The sequence below is a fragment of the Peromyscus eremicus genome, chromosome 8b (genome assembly GCF_949786415.1).
Source record: "Peromyscus eremicus chromosome 8b, PerEre_H2_v1, whole genome shotgun sequence".
NCBI lineage: Eukaryota > Metazoa > Chordata > Mammalia > Rodentia > Cricetidae > Peromyscus > Peromyscus eremicus.
The window spans coordinates 62,581,232-62,600,171 of NC_081424.1; the positions used below are offsets into that span (position 1 = coordinate 62,581,232).

The 18,940-nt window shown below is 37.7% G+C and overlaps 1 long non-coding RNA gene across 2 annotated transcripts in view; it reads left to right on the top strand.

Moving 5' to 3' along the window:
- The window catches only part of LOC131918707 (uncharacterized), a 51,526-nt gene extending 32,836 nt beyond the window's left edge, over positions 1–18,690 (top strand). For both annotated transcript variants that reach the window (XR_009381064.1, XR_009381066.1), the window contains exon 2: positions 18,157–18,690. This is a non-coding gene — a long non-coding RNA (uncharacterized LOC131918707). The remainder of the gene's footprint in view (positions 1–18,156) is intronic.
- Positions 18,691–18,940: the final 250 nt, after the last annotated feature.

Genomic DNA, 18,940 nt, shown 5'->3' on the forward strand with positions numbered 1-18,940 from the left:
ATTTGACATGCTTCAAGTTTCTCTCCTCATCCATAACATTAATTCTAAATATAGTTGATGGATTCCATGAAGACTTCATCCTTGACAACTTGCTGTCTTCCTTCCTGACTCTTTACATACACAACCACCATATACCTTCCCTCCCTCTACCTACTAGTACACTTATGTTCCTACCCTCTAGTATTGCTAGGCGGAGCAACAGCAGTGGTATCTTACATGAATCTCATTGGAAATACAGAACCCAGGGCTCCATGATTTCTCTTTTAAGGAACTAACTTCTTTAGGGCTTAATGTTTTTAATTTGAGATAGTATACTCACTCTCTATCCAGTTCAATTTTGTACTTTCCAGCCATTGTATACAATTTTGTGAATAAATTTTTCAACATCTATATTAAATTTATTTCTAAATACTATGATATGTTTGTCATTTTGACTTGAGAAATCCAATTGCATTGTACAATTACTTGTTACTATAGAGCAGTGGTTCTCAACCTTTTTAATGCTGTGACCCTATAATACAGTTCCTCATGTTGTGATGACCCCCAACCATAAAATTATTTTGTTGCTACTTCATAACTATAATTTTGCTACTGTTATGAATCATAATGTAAATATATGATATGCAGGATATCTGATGTGACCCCCAAAGGAGTCATGACCTACAGGTTGATAACTATTGCTATGAAAGGTTATGTGTGATACTTTGATAAGGAATGTCCAACCCTTTGACATTGTGGCATGATATTGTCATCTACAAATGTATTACATCACATTCATGGTTATTCTGGGATATATACTGCCCAAGGATCACTCATTGCACATGCCTGGTAAAATCATATTTCAGTAGAATTCAGTAGGACAGGCCCAAATATAATTTGCATTTAAAACAACCCTTAGGTAATTCATATTATCATCAAAGGTTGAGGAATCCCAGAACTCTGGGACCCACCAAATGCAATTCCAATGGTAGACAAGTTCGTGAAGCCCTCCTGTAGAAAAGGAGACTGTTATTTAATTAAACCCATCTTGATTTCTCTTTATTGGCTGTTTTGTATCAGCTCCCTTTCCGGCTATCTTCAGACTCTATCATCTTCCCGATCCAATTCAACCTTCTGAAGGAAGCTTCCCTTGCTGAACCGTTCCAACGATATAGATTACTACAGGCTTTGGAAGCTTTGTTTCCCTACAAATCTATAATTCTCTTATTTTAAAGGAAATCAAAATTAATTAAAGCTATAGTTTTCTTAAAAATACCATGTAATCTTCATTTTAAATTATAAATTAGATGGAAGAATAAAATGCTACACTTAAGACTCACAATTTTTAAAATGTTTAAAACTCTACTGTCATTTTGTTTTGTTTTGTTTTTAAAGCAACATGTCATTTCCCCCAGTCTATTTTTTCTCTACTTCCTCTTACAATTGTAGCTACTATATATTTTTATCTTTCCCATTTATATCCATGCTTTTTAAGTATTCATACTATAAGGTACATAATCTCTCTCTTTCTCTCTTTCTCCTTTCCTGCCTCCCCTCCTTCAGTCTTCTCCCTCCCTCTCTCTCTCTCTCTCTCTCTCTCTCTCTCTCTCTCTCTCTCTCTCTCTCTCTCTCTCTCTCTCTCTCTCTCTCTGTGCCTGTGCCTTTGTGTGTGTGCCTGTGCCTGTGCCTATGTGTGTGTGCCTGTGTGTGTGTGTGTGTGTGTGTGTGTGTGTTTATTTTGCTTTAGTTTGTTTTCTTCCCTAGTTCCTAGCTCATACTCTCTCCCAAAGGCAGGCCTCCTCCAGGAGAAGGTCAAAATAGACCTTGCTATATATCCAATAAAGCAGAAAAAAACAGGCTTTCCTGGGTCTCCCTGTCCAGTCTTTTAACAATTGTAACTATTCAAGACAAATCCATAAAACCCAAAGTATGAGGTTTGTGGAGTTTCTGAAAAGCTAGACATGGTGGCTTATGGGAAGAAAACAAGAACTTTTGGATCCATTTGCTGAGAGCTCCCCAGGGATGGAAATTTTTTCTCTAAGGATCCTTTCAGACCTTGCCCTATGTACCCTTTCACCTGGCTGGTAGTTTATACCAGTTTATAGTGTTTCTAGCTAAGTGATCAAACCAGTGGAGAGGGTCTGCAGGTTGAGCCCTCACTCTGTAGGCTCTGGCATTTCTCCAGGTAGGTGGTCTTGTAACTGAACTGGACCATAGGACAACCAACTTTGTCCACAGAACTGACTGTGTTGGTAGAGAAATCTCCAACCTTTCAGACTCACAAGAGAATAAGCACAGAGTGAAAGAAGTTTGGTTTCCCACACCAGGAGACAGATGGAATGAGTCTTAGTACTATACACCCATGAGGAGACTAACTTATGGGTTTAAATGGTAAGAAGAAAGATTTAAAACCATGTCTGTCTTTGAATATTCTCCCTCCAGTTTCTAAATTACATTTATCATTAGAGTACCATGTTTTGGAGACACACTTTAAGCCCTGTCTCCTATAGTGCTTTTAGCTCATTTTCTGTAGCCTGCAAATCCTATGAGTTAGAAAATAAAATATAACCTCAAAGTCAGCAGGTCCCAGCATGGGACAAGTAAGACTGGGTTAAAGATCTGTTAGCTTTGTAGTTCCCTACAGACATTCTGATTTGAGCTTCTGAACATTTCTTAATATTTTATCCATTCTGTTCAATATAACTTTTAAAACTGTAAAATTTATTTGACATTGATATTGTTTTCAATGGACAAGTTGTGCACACTGACAGAAACAGGACTAATGATTCTTTTCCATCCTTTCTAAAGTATAGTCTGTGCTGGGAAGGAGTTTTGATCTGCAATGCTGATCATTTCATCTAGTATCCAACAATGTTTTAGTGTATAACAGTCAGTAAACATTGATAATAAGCAAATGCATAGGAAACATAGCATAGAAAACAGTCTTGAGATATTGAGCAAGAATTATTGACCAGAGAATTTATCTGAAATGAAAGTATTTTCCTTAGAAAATTAATAGTCTTTATATCAGTAATTCCTATTACTTCATAATAAATCCATTTACTTGTTTTGCATGGAAAACCCAAATGTAACATGGAATAAGGAATCCTTTTTGGAGCAGAGGAGCTTGGTACAAGGGAAGTAGCTTGGGTAACACTTGTCTAGCAAGGGCCGAGTTCAAGCTTTAGAAATAAAAAATAAAACATTAGAAAGTGTTAAATTCTATTTCTGGTAATGTTGTAACCCTGGACCTTGTATTTTGTCTCTGAGTTCTTTTTATTTTTAATTTCTAAAACTTACATCTCTAGGTATTAACAAATATCATACTAAACAAAACCCACTAAAAATCAGGTGGATTTTACAAAACATTGAAAAGCATGGTTGTAGCCTTTCAAAGGAAGCAGAGCCTATCTGGGTGTCTGGCTTACAAAGAACTCACACCCACTATAGATACTATGAGAAAATCAGATTCCACCTTAGGAAATCATGAATGATTACCATCATCTCCTTTGTGGAAGCACCATATAATTTTCATTGATTTTTTTCATTTAAAGTTATTTTAAGTAATTTTACAAGTACGGATATAGGAATTTGCCATTTTCAAACTGATAGAATTTCTAGAAAAGCCAAATTAACTCAATAGGAAATAATGGTTTCTCAGTTTAAGTGATTTATCTTTTTCTCTGAGTAAGAATGATAAAAAAAATATTTATGGCCAAAGAAAACCATCGAACACACGCTGGTTACTGTTTCTCTCCAGGAAACATATAAGTTGACACAAGCAACAAATACTGTGTACAGGAACCTTTCTTCAACTCCCACTGCATCTAAAATTACTGCACAGTGGTGATGGATTCCCATCAGGATTTTTATTTTTAACAGCACAGCATAGAGGGAAGATCTCGAGAGCAAGAAAATTCAAAGTAAAGTAGAATGTCTCAAAGAAAGGAAAGAGCACTGAGAATTCCAAAGGGTAATAACTAAACTAACAGGTGTTAGAGATCAGATCAAGGCTGTGGAATTAACATGGTATTATCAAAAGGCATTCTAGGCTTGCCTTATTTAAAATTACAGTCAATAGACTGAGATCACGTGTGTGTGTGTGTGTGGGGGGTGTTTATGTGTGTGTGAGGGATGTGTGGTGCTAAGGTTAGGATCGTGAGAGCTGCTCAGAGGCAATAACCTTTTTATAGAATGGGAACAACACAGAGGGACTGCAATCGTATTTTGAAAATCAGCAAAGTATTAACACGTCACCAGAAATCTTGAATATTTTATTTGGAACCTGTCCAGAAGGTAAATCAATAGCCATAGGAGTCCAGGAAGAACAAAGCAAATTCTCCTCAGACAGCAACACAGAAAGACAGACTCACAGTGAAGCTTAAGGCTCTCAAACTACTGGCTCTCAGGATGAGTGAGGAGGGGCTGTCAAGATATATGGTTTCCAAGGCTAAAGCAAGGAAATGGGAGTGTGAATGTCAAGATGCCGGGGTGCCTTTGGACAAGGAGCCCTGGGTGCTGCTCATATGAGAGCTTAGATAATGCAAAAAGCCACATGTAGATAAATAGTTTAAGATTTGACTATAAGGATTATACATTTAAGTTTTCCCTATGGGGTAACTGCATTTCTTTAATGTGTGAGTAAAATAAAAATACTCCAAGAAAATGCCTTTGAGACCTTAGCAACCCTGAGCCATAGGAGGTTGTATTCAGCCTAAGTTACCTTTAGTCCTGCTAAGGTGTGCATTCAACTGGAGGCATTGAGTCAGCAGTGTGACTGTATGCAGAGTACCCTGGGCACAGGCCGGAAACCCATCCTGCTTAGCCGTTTTAATCCTGGCCTTTCCACATCATCATTTTCAGTTGTAGTTTTTGGGCTTGCTCATCCACAAACTAAAACATCCTAGTTTAAAGTCAGTGGCAATTTTGTTTCTTTTTATAGTAAAAGGTATATTATTTTAAATACACTGTTAAAAGAAAGATAACCAACAAAATAGAGCAAAGCACTGCCCACCTCAGAAGCCCTTTTCTTGCTAGACAACACATTGATTTGCACATACATATGATGTTCTCACAATTGATCCAATTTATGTTAGCTTTTTTTTTAAGTATACCAGGAAGCTAATATTGTGTACAAAGTGAAAAGATAAGGGCTTTCTTTCCCTTTCTTCTGAACACAGTGGTTGACATCTGTGCTGCTTTTTTTCTCAGCTTAAATAAACTTTGTATTGTGTTGCTTCTACTAAAGGTAAACAGAAATATGCAGAGAAACAGTATTTCCAAGCCACTGTGCTGTCATCCAGGCAGTGTCCCCGGGAAAGGTCACTGGGCAAATGTAGTATATATAGTATAGGACATAAAATAATTAAACAATAAGGTCTTATTTACTAATTTGTGTTTGAAGGTTTAACACAGAGCATGTAGAGAAAACTGCGCTACAGATAACAGCAACTCTGTGTTGTTATTAAGGAAATGCTTAGGAATTTTAGAGAAAAAAAATAGGTGATTGCCATTTAAAGAAAGAATCTGATAGGTAATTATATTTCCCTAATCATCTCCAAGATATGATATAACATTAATTAAATCTTAAAACAGATGTTTGGACATGCCTAAATATGAATGAAACAAAGATGACTGAAATATTTACTTTGTTTGTACTCTGAAAATGAAACATAAAATTCTACATATTTGTCAAGTTGGGTTATGAGACTTTCTAGTTTGACTAAAATGATACTAGTAAATTTTAATAAGAAATTGGGGATGTGGAAATAGAAATAAGGTGTGGCCATAGCTTTCAAAGTCTTTGTACATGCTTTTCCAAACGAGGAATTGTGATGTGTTTCAGAGGTCATTCAAACTAGGAAGGTAAGATTTCACAGGGCAACCTATTGGGGGAGTCAGAACATTTTTGAATTCCATGCTGGGTTAGGAAAGAGACAAAGAGATTTTCTGAAAACAGTGTTAGTTAGCCTGTGTATTAGTCAGGGCTCTCTAGAGGAACAGAACCTATAGAAGGAATATATATATATATATATATATATATATATATATATATATATATATATGTGTGTGTGTGTGTGTGTGTATGTGTGTATGTATATATATATGGTCTCTTTATGTACATGTATTCTATATATATACATTCACACACATATACATATATATATATATAATTTATTAGAATTGTGATTCAGTTTTTTTATTAGTTGTGATTCAGCTAATCCAACAACAGTGGCTGTCTGCCAATGGAAAGTCCAAGAATCCAGTAGTTGTTCATTCCACAATTGGATGTCTCATCTAGTCTTCAGTATATACCAGAATCCCAAAGAGGTAGGCTCTAATGCCAGCAAAGGAATGGACTTGTCAGAAAAATGAAAGGACAAGCAGATAAAGAGTGAAAGCTCCCTTTTCCTATGTTCTTTACATAGGCTGCCACATAAAGTATGGCTCAGGTTAAAGGTAGATCTTCCCACCTCAAAAGATCTGGAATAAATAAATAAAATGACTCCTAATGATATTGTTATACTTATAGTGCCTTATCCAGTCATCATCAGAGAAGCTTGTAGCACAACTCTTAAGAGGTCTTATTAGCACGAATCTTAAGAGGTCTTATTAATAAAAACAAACCTGAATCCAGGTGTTGGGGTGAATACTGGAAGATCAGAGAAAAAGAACAAGCCACAGCCACCTCACCTTGCCAGTTCCTCAGCTGATCCTGTTTCCTCAGATTGGAAGCCTCTGTGTCTTCATCTGAATGGATCTCAGCTGAATTGCTGCTCTAAAGCCTAAAAGCTAAAGCCTGGTCCTCACACCTTAAATACCTTTCTGCTTTCTGCCATCACTTCCTGGGATTAAAGGTGTGTGTCACTATGCCTGGCTGTTTCCAGTGTGGCTTTGAACTCACAGAGATCCAGGCAGATCTCTGTCTTTGGAATGCCAGGATTAAAGGCATGTGTGCCACCATTTTCTGGCTTCTATGTCTATCTAGTGGCTGTTCTGTTCTCTGACCCTAGATAAGTTTATTAGAGTGCACAATATTTTGGGGAACACAATATCACCACAGAAGCTTTCTCCACAGCAGATGGAACAGATGAAAGACACAGTCAGACGTTAGGTAGACAGAGAGTCTAAAGTAGAGGTCTCTATCAAATCTTTCCCCTCAGAGCTCAAGGAATCCCTTGAAAGAGGTTGAGGGAAGATTATATGAGCCAGAGGGGATGGTGGACACCAGGAGAACACCAGGTCCACCAGGTGGACAGGAGAACCAGTCATGTTCTAAATCAACTAAGCAAGGCACGTATAAGCTCACAGAGCCTGAAGCAGCAAGCACAGGGCTTATGTGGGTCTGCACTGGCTCCTCTGGATCAATGCTATATTTATGGGATCCCTGACTAACTCTTTTGCCTGCTCCTGGGACTGTTTTTCTCCAGTTGGGTTGGCTGGGTCCAACTTCAGGATGAGAATTTTTGCTTCATCTTATTATATTTTACTTTGTGTTGTCGTGTTTGGTTGTTATCTTTTCGAAGCCTGTTCTTTTTTAATGAGACACAGAAAGGGAGTGGATCCAGATTGGAGGGGAGGTGGGCAGGAACCAGGAACAGTAGGAGGGAAAGCTATAGTCAGGGTATACTGCATGAGAAAATAATCTATTTTTAAAAGTGTCTTTCCATTTCAAATGGTTTAAGAAAAAAAATCCACACAGGTATAACCAGCTGCTGGGGTCTTAGTTAATTCCAGATATAGTCAAGTTGACAACCAAGACTAGTGATCACTGCCTGGGAATGAGCCCTTTCCTGGGTTCTGGGTTGCTTTGTCTTCAAACTCAGCTTGGTAAATGTGCTAAAAACAATACTGTTGTCTCTGAGCTGAGTCAGACGTACACATTTCAGGACAGCAAAGATTATTTCTTTATCTCTTCATTATCTTTCTTCTTGAAATCACTAAAAATTTTCAAAATAAATTACCTTACTTGTTAGATTAGTATGTCAAGTTCAGCTCATTTCACATGAGAAGTAAATGGGACGGCACAGTCAGTACTATTGGAGCTAAATCACAAAGGAAGAAAGAGGAAAAGCACATTATTTCCCCAAAGAGCTGCCAATCCAACAGCTGCTTGGAGCAGTTGTAGGTACTGCTCTGTAATAATAGTGGTTTTTTTTTTTCTTGGCACAGTAACTCTAGGAAATTACAAAGTGAAAAGTTGGCTTCTTAACAGGATTAGGGGAAAATATAAATTCTTTAGTTTTAGAAATGAATAAGGCCAACAGACTAAAATTATTTCTGAAATCTCTCCTCAGGCACCACTGCTTTTAGATCACCATGCAAAACAACAATTAAAAAATGAATCGTTCTAGGTGATATTGAAAAATACAGTATTGCTGTCCTTTTGAACAAGAATAATGAAAATATAGATGTTGATATGTTTATTTCTAAATTTTAATATCTTAACTTAGAGTAGTGCTGTATAGAACGGCTGCTACTTTTAGATTATAATAATGTACCTTTTGTTTTACAAAGATACATATGTTTTTACAAGCAGTTTCCGTAGGTTTTACACAAATGCTTTGCTTTCATGCTTATAGTAAATATAGCAATGTCTTATCTTTTCAAGAATTTATCAACTGGTTTGTGGAAGAACATTTTGAAAGAAGAGTGGTTTGTGTAGAATTTTCTACTCATTTCTATGGCTGTGGCTTGCTATTATGACACACACTTATGCGTGTGAGTGAGACAAGAACACATGCAAGGTATCTGGCAGACAAAACATCAATGTAATGGCACATTTCTGCCCTCAACAGCTGTATTTTCTTTTGTTGGAATTAGATTCATGAGGTCTTATCAGCACAAGCATGACAACTCTTTAAGATTTACTTATTTTTATTTCACGTAGACAAGTGTTTGCCTGCATGGATGTATGTATACAGTGTGAGTGTGTATGCGCTTTGTGCTTGTGGGGCCAGAAGAGGGTGTTAGATACCCTGGAGCTTAAGCCACAGAGTTGTGAGCCACCACATAGGTCCTGGGAAACCAATGCAGCCCCTCTCTGAGAGAAGCTAGTGATCATAACCACCGAGCTGCCTCTCCAGTCCTAATATATATTTCTCTTGAAAAATGAAATAATTACTAAAATGACTTCTTTATATAGGATTGAAAAAATAATAAAAGATAATACAAAATAGAACTTCTGTTAGTGTAAACATATTGTAAAGCCTTTATATGTCACAGTATTATTTTTTTAACATGAAGTAACTCTAATCTGAGAAAAATTCTATAAATGTTTTAAAATAGAGTAAATTCTTTATATATAAAAGTTTTCTTCAGTTACATATAAGTACTCACACTCAATAAAAAACAAAACAATATAAAAAGTTTAGTAAATCCACTAGAGTAAAAAGGAAAATCAGGTACATACACATATAGAAGGAGGGTGATCTGTATATAAGAATAAAGTAGAGGAGAAACTGATGAGCATACATCCATTTAAAAACAATGGTTTATTTTCTCTTTGAATAATTTTATATCTGATACAGTTTTATATACATACATACTTTAAATGCTCTTTAATACTGAGGTTAAATCAAGTTATCTTGAATTCCACACACATTTAATCAGTAGATATTTATTGACAGTTACCTTAACCAGACATTGTATCATATAGTATAAGTTGTCATTATGTTACAAAAAAAAAAAAAAAAAAAAAAAAAAACTAACCTAGTCCTCACTCCTAATCAAGGAAACTTCTCTTTGGAACAGAAGGAGACCACTGCAAAAAACCACAACCAATAAAAATACAGAGTTGTGGAGCCCAGTCCAATGGATACATCTACAAAATATTCCCATGCTTAAGGCTCAGAGAACACTGTGGGAGATGGAATGGAAAGATTATTAAAGCCATGGGTTATTTTGTTTCATAGTAATATCAGAAGCTACACCCATTAAATTCTTACCTGCATACATAACCTGAACAAGGACAACAACAATGGGCATGCCAAAGTAAATGGGATAAATTCTACAAGGCCTCAACCCTACACAAAGAACTATAGGCAACTGAGAAAAGCTGGGAATGGGAAAGGTGGCCTCCTCCAGGGAAGAGCACACCAATTGGTTGTCATGTGCCAAATAGCCCTAAAAACATACACACAGGTAGAATTGTATGGACTGAAAAGGTTATATTTAGGAATACAAGCAATAACAATTAATAGGGAGGAAAGCCATAAATTTGAGGGAGAGCATGGAAGGGTATGTGGGAGGGCTTAGAGGAAGGAAAGGGAAGGGAGAAATGGAATTAAATTATAATCTCAAGAAAGAAAAGTTGATGTGAGTAAAATATTATTAGGGCTTTTGTGGGACTATTTGTTATCATCATCTAATTCTTAAAGTATTTAGCTTAAAATTATTTTTATGTAAATAAATTCTGTGAGAAATTGAAAAAGAAAGGAAGGGAGAGAGGAAGGAAGAAAGGAAGGAAGGAAGGGAGGGGGAGGGAGGGAGAGAGGAAGGAAGGAAAGAAGAAAGGACGAAGGAAGGAAGGGAGTGAGGGAGGGAGTGAGGGAGGAAGGAAAAGCAATTTGTCCAGATCTGACTAAGGAGATGGAGTTTTCAACATGTTCAACAGTCTCACTAAGACACTGGGCTTCTCAAAGCCACCCTTCAGCATTCAGTGGCTGCTACAGATTTCTTACACAGGCACATTTTGATCAGGTTATCTGTTAAGAAGTGCTGACTATACGGCTCTAACAGGGAAATCTGTTTTGACATAATCAGTTCTGGTGGATGTGTTGTTAGAAACCATGCAAGAAGCCAGCTGCACACAATACTGCTAATTCCAGCCGTTTTGTCTTTGCCAACTTGTCACAACCCTGAATGCTTGCTTTTGAAGAAGCACAGACCCAGTGCAATGAATGCTGCTGGGCTTCTTCTTTATAAAGCTGTTGCTCCAGGCTTTAGAGAGACCAATGAAGTTAGACTCTGTTAGCCTGGCGTAGTGGTCCAGGTCCCACATAGATAGCCTGCTTGGGGAAAGGGATTAGGACTACCTCCCTAGTAAAATAGTGAATGCAATGATATACTTTCTTTCCTATATACTTACTAAATATAAAAGGAGAAGAGCTGTACTAATGCAATATAAATCATATACACTGGGATATTAGATAATCTTCCCATCTTAATTTACCAGTGCCCTTTATTTCTCATGTGTTTTCAAATTTCCTCTGAGTTTTATAGTCTTAACTCTTTTTTCATTGTTTAATTAAAAAACATTTTGCTAAATTGCCCGTTTGGATTAATTGTCACTGTCACTGTTTGTTTGGCATACCAGTATTCAATATATGTGAAATAATTTGATGGAATGTAACCTTGTTCATATTTTTTAAGTTTTATTATTAACATATACAATGAGTATTAACAAAAATTTTTTATCATATACATTTTAGGAAAGAAGTATGTGTTCCTCAAAACTATGAAAATATAAATGTATCAGTAGACTTGTATAGTACTTATCTATAGAAATCCTTGATATGTAGAACAGGAACATGAAAATCACTGTAATTATTGTTTTTCTCAGTTGGCAGTGTGCATTATTAAAGTGATCTCAGATCTAATGGGTTTTATACTCAGGGCACTTTTTAATTTTCAAAGTATATTATTATAGAAAAACAAAGTTTTATGGGAGTCATTCATATACCTGTAATAGGTCTTTACAGGTAAGTTAAAGTATCAATGGCCACAATCATTTTTATATTGATGTTATATCTTATGTAGTCTGAGCATATTTAGTCCCCCAAAATGACATGATCCCATGAGCTTGAGCCAATGTGTCTAGGAGCAGCAGGGGATGTTGTAGCTGCCTGGCCCAAGGTCAGGACAAATCTCTCTCACCCGCCAGTCCCACAGCCACTCAGACCCAACCAAATAAACATACAGAGACTTATATTACTTACAAACTGTATGGCCATGGCAGGCTTCTTGCTAACTGTTCTTATATCTTAAATTAACCCATTCCTCTTAATCTATAAGTTGCCACATAGCTCCTGGCTTACCGGTATCTTAACATCTGCTTCTCATCGTGGTGGCTGGCAGGGTCTCTCTGCCTCAGCCTTCCACTTCCCAGAATTCTCTTCTTTGCTTGTCCCGCCTATACTTCCTGCCTGGCTACTGGCCAATCAGCACTTTATTTATCAATCAATCATCTACAGCAGGATGTGGTTATAGATTTTACTCTCAGGACCAGATCAAAATGAAGTAAGAATGCAGTTAGTTGATGCCAACCCTGGCAGGTAATAGCAGGACAGAAGCTCATTTCCTCATTTTCTCAAGCTCCTTTTAAAATTGTTATCATGACTTCACTCAACTCAAGCTCATTTTTCAAATGGCTGGAATATTGTGTATCAAAACTGGGCTTCATGTACAGTTATTATTTTAACTTCAGTACTAATTCTGAGTTATGAGAAAAGCTGGTGGCAGTTAAGTCTGAGACTTTCTGTGAACTATTTGGTGTGGCGATCTACCTCTTATGATTTTCCTTTTGTGTGGTTTCATAAGTCATAATTTTATTAACTGTTCCTTTATTCACAGACTATAAAATATCTGTATATGTTGCTTGCCTTCTATTGTCCCATTTTAAATTTTAACAATGTCCTCTCCTCATAGAAACATGTTTTTTCTAGTTCTATTGTGACACTTTAGAATGAAGAATAACCTTAATTGATGCATGTGCTCAGATATGTTACATCACCAGGAATTATTTGAATAGTATCAATGAAAACAATTACATGAGCTGTACTTTTTCTCTTCTTGAAAATAATCACCTTTCATACTATATATTTTGATTATGATTTCCCCTCCTGCTACTCCTCTCCGTTCCTCCCCTCTTCTCCTTCCTTCTAGATCCATATCCTTTCTCTCCTTAGAAAATAAACAGGCATCTAAGACATAATAATAAAATAGCACTAAATATAATAAGATAAAACAAAACAAAACAAAACAAAAGTGAAATGGGACAAAACAACCAAACAAGAAAAAGAGCCAAAGACAAAAGACAAAAACAAACAAACAAACAAACCACATATAGATACAGAGACATATATGTGTTTGCACACTCAGGGATTCAAAACTAGAAGTTGTAATATATGCACAATGACCTATGTGGTAGGAAAAAAAAAAAAACAAGACAAATAATCAAATAATGTCCTAACTTAACATTGTAAGACAAAGAACCTCTAAAGATGATGCCATTGGATTCACTTTATGTTGGCCATCTACTGCTGGGTGTGGGGCCTACCCTTAAGAGTGATTTGTTTCCCAGTGAGACTCCCTTGAAGACAAGAAAATTTTCATTTGCAAATGACTATAAATTGGAGTTGCTTCTGAGTTAGGAACGGGGCATGTGTCTACTTCTCCTTTCAGCTCTAGGACCACATCTGATGCAGACCCATGAAGGCCCTGTTCATGCTGCCAGTCTCTGAGTTAATATGCACATAGGCTGTGCTGTGTTTAGAAGGCCTTGATTCCTTGGTGTCCTCCATTCCTTCTGGCTCTCATGCTTTTTTTTTTTTTTTTTGGTTTTTCTAGACAGGGTTTCTCTGTGTAGCTTTGCGCCTGTCCTGGAACTCACTTGGTAGCCCAGGCTGGCCTCGAACTCACAGAGATCCGCCTGGCTCTGCGTCCCGAGTGCTGGGATTAAAGGCGTGCGCCACCGCCACCACCGCCCGGCTGGCTCTCATGCTTTTCCCTCCTCCTTTTCCTGCAAAATTCCCTGAGGCCTGAGGGGAGGGATTTGAGGGAGACATCATTTTTTAGGGCATGTGCTGTAATTTTGAACAATCTTCAGTTTGAAATAAATAGTACTCTCTTATACAACTTGCAAGAAAATATTTGGCAAGCATTCTCTTTTATTTAAAATTTAGGTACTTCTCAATATATGAAGAAAATAGATTTTCCATGTAAAGTTTAAGAATGTGTCTGAAAGAAGATATTACAATAAAATAAAACCGAGAATTTTTTTCTTTTATATTACAGTTACAAAATTTCTCTGTCCACTTTCCACCCTCAAAACTCTCCTATATACTCCTTCCCATTCTTTCTTTAAATTTATGGTCTCCTTTTATTTTTTTCACTAATTGATCTTGCACGCATGCATGTGTGTGTGTGTGTGTGTGTGTGTGTGTGTGTGTATGTGTGTGTGCATGTATGTGTGTATTCCTAAATATAACCTGTTCAGTCTGTATAATGTTATTTGTATGTAAATTTTTTGGTTTTAGGACTAACCATTTGATATTGAACAATCAGCTAGTATGATCTTCCTTGGATAAGACCACCTTGCTCACGCCCAGTTTTCCTCATTTGCCTACAGATCTTTGTGTAAGGTTGAGGCCTTGTAGGCTTTTCCAGGTCCACTTTAGCATGTCCATTGGTGGTGTTCTTGTTCAGCTCACTGTGAAGCAGTCATGTTGGTGAGACTTTATGGGAACAGCTTCTGACATTGCTAGGAGACACAATTTCACAGCAAATTACCCGATCCTCTGGCTCTTTACAATCTTTCTTTACCCCTTTTTTCATAGTGTTCCTCAAGCACTAAGTGAAGAAGTGTTTTTATAGACCTGTTCGTTGGGGCTGAGCTCCACAACTCTACATTTTGATGGTTGTGGAGAAGTTTCCTTGATGAGGGTTGAAGACTATACTTATCTATGGGTTATCTGAGGACACATTTGTAAATTATTAGGGATTATGCTGGTTTAGTAAATTATTGCTGTAGATTCTCCTCCAATAACCATGACTTCCCTAGCACTGAGTTGTTATCTAGGTTTTCAAGCATGGTCCCCCTCTTGTTGAACAAGTCCTGAGTCCAATTAGAGAGCTGTTACTGCCAAGATATGTACACTACTACTGCATCCTTAGTATTATCGTGCCATGGTGGGCATTGATGTGGTTCACAAATGTCACAGTTTGGTGGGATTAGAGGTTGCCTTCCTCATTTGGAAACTTGTATCACACCTGGTACCATGGAAACTAGTTTTCAGAGTGGAAACATTCAGGTCAGTTTTAGTTTAGTGGCCTCTGGGCCCTGTGTCTGAAGCACATGGCAACAGGGACTTAACTTCCACATCTGGTGACGGTAATGAAGGGCAACAGTGACTGGAAGTGTATTTGGGGAGTCTATTGGACAGCCCCGGCCAACAACTCAAAAAAAGGCTTCCCATGTCTTGTAATAGTTTTGTTAGGTGGTGTTTGGCTCCATGAGGGATCACCATTAGCCCAAATGAGAAAAGTTCATTAAAACTGTATGTGTGTATTTGTGTACAGAATTACATAAAGATATTTTTAGTAAATAATTTATAGTCTGATTCTCTGAGGCTTTTCTAGATATTGTTATTTTACCCACATCCCTCCTTCTTCCCTATATACATCCCTTCGCCTCCTCAAAGAACCACCTTTACTCACTGAGACCTCTAAGTAGCTGAGTGGACATCTTGCAGGGCAGCGTCTGTGACTTACACATTATGCTGTAGGCATTACACTGTGGCTTGTACCCTGAGAATTCACTCAGCATTGAAATTCAGGGTTTTGTTTTCTTTTTTTTTCTTTTTTTTTTTTTTTTTTGGTTTTTTCGAGACAGGGTTTCTCTGTGTAGCCTTGCGCCTTTCCTGGAACTCACTTGGTAGTCCAGGCTGGCCTCGAACTCACAGAGATCCGCCTGGCTCTGCCTCCCGAGTGCTGGGATTAAAGGCGTGCGCCACCACCGCCCGGCCAAGGGTTTTGTTTTCTTAAAGAATTCCAATACTTGAGCTAGAGAGATGACTCAGATGGTACCTTACCTGACACTAGTCGGATAACTTTAGCTTGGTCCCAAGAACCCACAGTGGGAGGAAGAGTGGACTCTTCAATGTTGCACACTGACCACATGTGTAATGTGGCTTGTATGCACTGGCAGTCATACCTTACCACGCACGCATGTGTGTGTGAACACACACACACACACACACACACACACACACACACACACACAATTTTAAAATAGTTCCAATACTTAAAAGAGAAGTGAATCGTACTTTTGGATAATTTAATGTCAGATACCAGCATAATTTCTATTATTGATATTCAAATTTTATTTCTATTTCAGAATATTGAAGTTCTAAACATATGTCTATGGAGTTCTAAACTTTGCTGTTTTAACACAATAATGAAAATAAGCTACCAAAAAAGACACAAAAACAATTTGATTATTTTATCATCTATTTCTTAAAATACTATTTTATTATGGAATTTACCCTTTGCCAATAAGTAGAATAAAGTTAAAACATACACTCAAGCATGAAAAGTAAGAGTGAGAAAATCCAAGTCAATGGAAGTTTGAGAGTCCACTGACTTTGGAAAGTTATTGGAAATAAAATCCAGCACATGTTAGACATGCTTTCTACCCCTGAGTTAGAAACCCAGCCATGCCTTTGATTCTTTGTAATGTATCCCCAGTAGGGTTATAGCCAGATCATATGGCAGTTCCATTATTAGATTTTTGAGGAGCTTCTATATTTAATTTGTTTATATATTTTCAAAAAACTTATTTAATGGAAACATGGATTAATGGCAAAAAAAGAGAAAAGAATAGAAAAGGCAGCAAAGAAGTGTGGAGAGAAAACTTGAGGCCATAGTTGGTAAAGATATTCAAGGTGATTTGTTACCAGCTTTAGCCATTAATGAGATGGAGGTTACCACAAAAATTCACCCAAGCTAGAACAAATATGGTAAGTGCCTCACAGGTGTATCTCTAATATTTGCATCTCCGTGATGTTAAATAGATAGAGGAAGGGGTATAGTGGTCTTCACCAACTTGAAATTTATCCATGGGCTCTCTCTTGTGGAAGCCTGCTCTACCAGACTGCTCTGACTCTACGTGAAGTGCTGAAGCAGGCTTTCTTGACTGCCAGCCCCCCAGTCATGACACAGAGACTTGTTTGTAGCTAGAGTTTTCCTGCCTTGCCCACAGTCAGGACAAATCTTTGTCACCTGCCAGTCCCACAGCCGCTCAGACCCAACCAAGTAAGCACAGAGACTTATATTGGTTACAAACTGTATGGCCGTGGCAGGCTTCCTGCTAACTGTTCTTACAGCTTAAATTAATCCATTTCCATAAATCTATACCTTGCCACATGGCTCGTGGCTTACCGGCATCTTCACATGCGGCTTGTCATGGTGGAAGCTGGCAGTGTCTCCCTCACTCAGCTTCCTGTTCTCTCAATTCTCCTCTCTGTTAGTCCCGCCTATACTTCCTGCCTGGCCACTGGCCAATCAGTGATTTATTTATTGACCAATCAGCAACACATTTGACATACGGACCATCCCACAGCACTTGTTATTAGTTATGAATGCCTGGCCTTATCTTATGCTTGTCTGAGTAGCTCTTATAACTTAATTCATCCTGTGTTTCTTCACCTATATCTTACCTCAGGGCTTTAAACCTTCCTTTCACTCTGTATGTCCTACTTCCACCATGCCTGGCTGGTGGCCCCTGGCTGCTCTCTCTCCTTCTCCCTCATTCTCTCTCTCTTCTGGAACCTAGATCCCTCCCCCTACTTTTTCCTCTCTGCCTGCCAGCCTGGCTTATCCCTCTACTGCCAAACTATTGAATGTTTAGCTTTTTCTTAGACCAATCAGGTGCCTTAGGCAGGCAAAGTAACACAACATCTTTACGTTGTTAAACAAATGAAGCATCAACAACTGTAAAACATCTTTAATAGTTACACAAATACAGCATAAACAAATGTAACATGTCTTTGCCTAGTTAAAGTAGTATTCCACAACAAAGCACCACCCATAATCTGAGCACAGATGATATTATAATATGAAATTAAAAAACTGTTTTGTTCTAATCCTAGGAATATATAGAAGAAATAAAAACACGCCCTCACAAAATCTTAAGCAGTTACTTCATCCATGTTATCTACCTGATACACAGTGAAAAGCACCATGAAAGCAGGAGTCCGAGGGTCTGAATCTAGAACCTCGGGTCTCTTTCATTAACCATGAGTTCCTGAGGGAGTAATAACTTTTTAGGTTGATTAGTTAATTTTGAAGGCATTTAAACTCTCACATTAGTTATTTGAAATTACTTTGGTCATTTAGAATGAACATTTTATACACAGTTTTACTTATTATATGACACATTTTGCATTGTTTCAGCAGAGAAGAAATGGTCTTCCATCCTCAGAGAATCAAAGCTGCAGACATGTGATGGTTTGTCACTGCCAGCAAATGACAATGCAGAGGTGAATTGTGTCCATGTGGAGAACCATGTGGGGAACCATGTGGAGAACCATGTGGAGAACCATGGGGAGAACCATGTGGAGAACCATGTGGGGAACCATGTGGAGAACCATGGGGAGAACTATGTGGAGAACCATGGGGGGAACCATGTGGGGAACCATGTGGAGAACCATGGGGAGAACTATGTGGAGAACCATGTGGAGGAGAACCATGTGGAGGAGAACCATGTGGAGGAGAACCATGTGGAGGAGAACCATGTGGAGAACCATGTGGATTATTTCTCATCATGATGCTAGTGAAGAAGTGGCAAAATCATCTTAATTTCTTTAATTCAGATCGTCTGTGGTTTGATATTGAAGTAGCAGCTAAAAACATACCCTCTGAAGCATGAAGGTTGCTACTATGTGTTATAATTTCTTTTCAACAAAAATACAGCTATTTTTAAAAGATTAATTACTTTGTAGGCTGTGGTTCTTATTCCTGAATAGCAGTAGAAATATATCTTTTAAATATTGTGCACAGATTCCTGATGCCAAATATTAACAATGACTTCACTTGTATTTAACAACCTCACTTGTCTTTAAACTTCAAGGCTTAGTCAATGAGTCAATGCTGGGATGTTTGTGGAAGGTACTGAATGAGGTTATAACCAAGAGTTTCAGAAAAGAGGGAGAGAGAGTGTGAGAGAAAAAGGACAGTCATT